The following is a 6,029-nucleotide window of genomic DNA, read 5'->3' as shown; positions in this document are numbered from 1 at the left end:
GAGTATATCGTATTGTTTCTTGTATTCTTTGCGGTATACACTTTATGGGTATAAGTATGATTAAGCTGACAATGGCTTGGCGTTTCCAATAATATAATAGCAGTAATATCGGTCGTAATCCATGCACTCCGAGTTTTTCGTTGTGTGTTTGAAGATTGAAGGCGGAGCTGTGGATTGTCACAAGTCAATATGTGACGCATCGTCATTGGAAGGCCCATCGTATATACCACTTTTTTCAAATTTTCACTCGAAGTTATCCATCAATCCGATTAAGAGCAATTTCACAGATTTTATAGAATATGAAATTTGTTGAGATGTCGGAAGTAGTTCTTGAAATCTACAAAGATCAACATTCGCCACACTTTCGAAATCTGGATTTAGAACATACGTGTAAAGTTTTTCCACGTGGAAGTTTCGAGAAATCCTCCTCCCTTGATTTTACTTATTAGGAGATCAGAGTTTTGAAAAAATTTCAGTCAAACTCCATTCAGCCGACTTGGTGTATAAAACTTTCGTCGTTCTAAACGTTTTGGAACACCTTTATACGATATCCTTATATAGGGTGTTGGGAAATTCTTGAGCTGTATATAGATAACAAGGGTCAAACTGAAGGGAAAAGGTGTGTATCATTTTGCAAACTTTGCAAAGAGTTACTCCGTAATTAATGAAATGTTCATTCATTCTACTTGCACACGATGGCTACTTCAAGAGTTTTCAGATACCTTGTATATGATAAAAATATATAGAGTGAGTCGGAAATAAGCGACCATATTGTAAGAATGTAGTTTATTAAAGTCATTTATTCCAGGCTTACTTTGTATATTGTACAAAAATGCTACTGAAATTCAGTATTCAGTATTCTGGGTATTCCTTGGTGAAATTATTAACCTCATCGTATATTCCATTCGGCATTTTACAGTCACGTTGCTCAATACATCTTTCTCTAGAATGAACTAATCCGCAGGATTAGCACCTTAACAGTTGTCACGTTTCACACGCTTCTCAGCTTGTGTCACTGTACTCACTACGTTTGTCACGTAATGAACATGGTACATCAGAAATTCTCATCCGAGTATCTTTAAATTTGTTCTACGCAGACGACAATCTACTTTATTGATATATTTCGCACATTGGGCACTGAACATGTGATTGCTTAATTCTAGATCTGATTTATCTAATATGGAAAACGTAATTTAATATTAAGAGCTTTATTTTCCAAGGATGTATGGGTGTTACGTAGAGATATTTGTCGCAGAGCAGCAACAAATTTCGTGTATCATTGCATTTATTTCTTCCAAATATCCGTGCAAAATTTTGATACGAGTTTTCTTATCGATTCGTGAACTCATTTTTATTATTTTTACATTGGTTCGTGCGGAAGACAAACAAAAGTGCTGCATTTGCGCGTATTTGCAGCAGGTATCAGGCAGCAAGTTTGGCTAAGAAGGAAGTCAGCGACGTTCAAATGTTTGTCACACGCAGTAATGAAGCCCTAAGATATCTGCGTGGAATCTCATTCGGATTTGTCTCGGTCCGTTTGAAAGGGATATTTTATCTCGGCACGTATTTCGTTTCAAAACTGTTAATTTAGTATGAATAATTGATTACTTCTGTATCTCATGTATGTTTAAATATCATTAAATGTTTTTAAATTTTAACGATTTCTTTGCCAATATTGCACAGCCCATACATCCTTGATGTCAAACCTGACGCCGATACGTCAATATTATGTTACGCGTTATATCGATGTTATTTAAAACCTGTTTATTAATCGACTTTATTATTCGAACTATTTATTAATCGAGACCTCTTGTTTCACAGGAAACTTGAGTGTCACAGCAAGCTCAATTGTAAAAACAAAGCGTTATAAATCTGCGTACTAAACGTCAGAAATGTTTCAACATTTATGCTGCGATTTCCACGCGCGTGAGGGAAAGAATAATACTTTCAATATTCCATTACACAATGGAAATGTTTCCTAAAAAGAGTCCCTAAAAAGCATTCGATAGGAATGCGAAAGAAGCGGTAACAACTCGTTATTTCTTCGATAACCTCGATCAGACTCGTCAGATATTCGTACCTATCGTGATTGTTGTTCTTTAGGAGAAATACAAAACTCAGTTGTTCGTTGAACTGTTTATTGGCTGGACTAATACGGATAACAATTTTATCATCCGAAATTTTCGAGAGAAATTACCGTGAAGACACCGCACGGTGCTGGTCGAGGAAAAACAGGCCGTCAAAATAATAGCTTTTACATGTGAACAAAAGTTTCATTTGCGCGTATCACAAGTATCTTAATCGCGTGTTGATACGTGTCGTTGGTGCAAGTTTACTTTACTGATAGTTGTATCATTATTTATCTGTCAAACGACTAAAGGAGAGACGAGGTAACTTCCACGTAAAATCAAAACGTATCTCTTTTTTCGTTTCCGATGATAATAACGATATAACATTCAAGGTTCGTAGCAATAATGTTTTTTTCCCTTTTTTTTTTCTTTTGCAGATAGTAGATATATTTATTACGCGAGTTAGTGACGTGGTTTTGCTGGAAGAGGTTTTGAGATAGTTTGAGCAAATAACAAGCCAGATATACATCTGATAGCGATTTTATTAAGGCTAAATGTTAAGGTATCTCAGACGTTTGCGCGTGTTTCAAAATTGGCGAAAAATAAACGTGTTGTTTCCCGTGAAGCGCCCAACGCCGCAAACTTTTATGTACATTACTAGACTGCTAATTGCTCCGAAAAGTATGTACAGAATTTACGCGCATGCGTCGCATAAGTATTATAATATTTACGTCTAATTGGTTGAATTTCAAACAATATATATATATATATATGTGTACTTTTCGCGGCTCAGTTCTTTGCTCAGTATACAAGGGAGTTGGCAGTCTAATTTATATGGATTATGAAGTGGATGTCTGTGGAAGAGAGCTACAGACGGTCTTGAAATCGACTTTTGTCAGTGTCAACATTAACACATCATGTTTCATGTTTCTATAACAAAATTCGATTTAACGTTCGATGTAACGTTAAATCGCAAGTCCCTGTGAATATGAAGAGTTCTTGGCTAATTAAGCTGCAAGTGAATATGAATTTCTACCTACTCACTGGGATATTCTTTATTCATTTTGAAGTTCCGTTTGAAGCAAATTGTCCCAACAGAATTTTAACGTTAGATAACTATTTTAAGACAGCTATTCAAGATTTGTGAGATGGAACGATCACAAGCAACAACAACATCCGTCGTAACATTTTTGCGGAAGAATTCCAAAGAGATGTCAATTCGTTAAAATGTGAGACGCAAAACGCAGGAAGATTACTTCAGCTCCGAATTTCGTAATTTACACGGACAAGAGCTGGGGAGAAAAACACAGAGGGACATGTGTTTATTTTCCTCCAATTATGAGATTCCACAGTTGAATGACGTATGCTATGCAATATAGTTTCAATCGCGTGTTTGGACAAAAATCTATCGAGATACGAGAAAGAGAGAGAGAGAGAGAGAGAGAGAGAGAGAGAGAGAGAGAGAGAGAGAGAGAGAGAGAGAGAGAGCGCAATATACAGATACATCAGTAGAAAGCGAAGGAAATATCGTTGCGGATAGTAAGAGCAGGATATATAGGTGGCAAAAAAGTTCTTTCGCAACATGAGAAAACATCGAGCCGGTCTTTTGTGTCAGTTGCCGTTATTACCGCTATTTATTCGGGATAGATCTGACGTAACTGTAGCTTTGTTTTCCATCGGTAAACTATCTACACCATCTTGCAGTCCTCCTCTCTTTTCTTCCAACAAGTCTCAACTGTCTCTTTTTGAGTTGTCGAAGTATATACAGTACTTCGGCAATAGAAAACAAATCTTGTGTATCGCTTTACGACCTTCGCTCCCGGATTCGCTTCTAACTGTCGCCAGCGATCTCGTCATCTCGTGCCCGATTTTAGCGATTATTCTGCAGGCCGATGGCAGGGATGGAGAGTAAGTGTTGAAAATCGGGCTGCGTTGCTCAATACGGAGATTTTCCGTTCCGTTACGATTGCCACGTTTCTCATTTTCTCCCATTTCTTCTCTGAATTTTCTCTCTCGTTCTTTCGCTCTTCGTCCCTCCTTGCCTCCCGCTCTTCCCTCCTCTGCTTTCTCATACTTTTTCACATACGCATGCACGCACCACACATACTCTCCTCCACTTAATCCCCACCCCTCTTCCCCCGTCCCCCGTTTCTTCTTTATCTCTCTCCTTCACGCGCTCGCAAAAGTAATCGACCGGTTTTGAACAGCACTTTCGTCTTTCATGGTCGTGTCCTATAGAAAAGGAAATGGTGCTCTCGTTGCTCCGAGCGAACGCTGCGGATTCATGATGCGCTGGTATTCGTAAAATTGTATATAATAGCGTGTAAGTAAAGCGAAGAAGTGTTAAGAAGAAAAAAGAAAAAAAAAAGAAGAAAAATAACACGTTATGTACTTGATGTTCTCTTCGGTCGTGTCTAATGTACTTAAAGAGGCCGCGGGGAGTGAAGGAGGGGGGGGGAGGAAGCAAGAGGAACTGTTAAAGGGGGAAAGAAAGTGTGCGGTTGATATGCGAACGTTACAGCTGTGATGTAATTACCGACGGTAAGAGTAGAGAAAGGAGAGACAAGCGCCGAGGGCTATCGACACACAGATGTGAATGAGAGAAGCTTTAACGTGCAACGCGTGGTACATAAGTGGGGTACGTACGCGTGCAAGAAGACGGCGGAGGTAGAAGAAAGAAAGAAAGAAAGAAAGAAAGAAAGAAAGAAAGAAAGTGACGCTTGTATATGTTCGAACAAAATATCGAAATGATCGTTTATCTAGCGCGTAAGAACGTAAATAAAATGTAAAATATCTCGGAGAAATAATGATTTTTGTTTTCTCTATATGTAAGCGCGTAGAGAGACACACACTTACCGCTAGGTGTATGCGAGGCGAAGCAAGAACAAATAAAAGGATCATTTTAGAGTTTTATACTTACATCGCACCTTGACTCGTGGACGTACTATCCATCGCGCAGTACTTTATCAATCCTGTGACAAGGAAGGAAGAAGAACAAAAAAAAACACGTTAATATATACGATGTATAATTATGATATAAATTACATGTTTAAGCACATATTACCAACACGACGTGTTTTATTTAACCCGCGGAGGGATCTACCAACGGTGAATGCGAAACAAAACGGGAAGATAACCCAGCGTTTCTTTTCTTTTTTTAGGTGAAGTAGCTCCGAATTTGAAGGTCGTTTATTTTTTCTTCTTTCCTCTTTTTTTTTTCTTTTTTCTAACAGAGGTTTTTCGCAAATACTTTGATCGAGGTGAATGCCTCTCTGACGATCTTGTCCATCGCATTGTGCGACATTAAGATTGTAGTCGTCGCTCATTGTTTACCACAAAATTATTAATAATAAAAGATTGGAAAGCGCACTAGCTAATACATATGAGCTTCGTCTTCCACACTGCAGAAAATGTAACTCAACCTAACTTAACCTATGCCTCTCGCTATATAAGCTCCCTGATCTGGTTTCCGGGTTGGCGCCGTGTCCATCGTGAATTTATTTCCAACATCTCGTGAATATTCCCATTCACCCTTTCAGAGAGACGAGTGACTTGAAATTGTAGATGAGGAAGAGGGTGATTCCCTGAATTTTTAGAATTGAGAGATTGGATTATCACATTAGCTTGATTTTTAATCCGCTGTCCGTAGTGAGATCGTTGGGTATTTATAGGTGAGAAAAATTTTTATTCCTGTTAAGAAAAACCATAATTCCAATAAAAAGTATTTTTGACTTCGGGTATTCTGATGGCGGTGCGCGAGCTTGGACATCCGGTTCATATCGACAGCACTAATAATTAATTCCACGCCGCGATTAATCCTTAGTTATATATTTTCTAATTGTAATCTTCTATTGTAATATTCTACAATTATTCCGAATGAAAAAAGAAAAAAGAATATCGACAATTCTTTTCCAAACAGAGTACAGTGATAGCGAATGCAGCGACGCGGCACGCGATGAC

General features: G+C 38.2%; 1 protein-coding gene across 1 annotated transcript in view; it reads left to right on the top strand.

Annotated features, from left to right (window-relative positions):
• LOC105187086 (uncharacterized) overlaps positions 1-5,136 on the top strand; it is an 11,169-nt gene extending 6,033 nt beyond the window's left edge. The window contains exon 2 of the mRNA XM_025297034.1: positions 1-5,136. This exon is cut by the window's left edge and continues 5,944 nt beyond it. The gene's annotated coding sequence lies outside the window, so the exon portion shown is untranslated.
• Positions 5,137-6,029: the final 893 nt, after the last annotated feature.

Source organism: Harpegnathos saltator, unplaced genomic scaffold (assembly GCF_003227715.2).
Source record: "Harpegnathos saltator strain DR-91 unplaced genomic scaffold, Hsal_v8.6 scaffold167, whole genome shotgun sequence".
Taxonomy (NCBI): Eukaryota; Metazoa; Arthropoda; class Insecta; order Hymenoptera; family Formicidae; genus Harpegnathos; species Harpegnathos saltator.
This window is presented reverse-complemented; position numbering and strand designations above follow the sequence as displayed.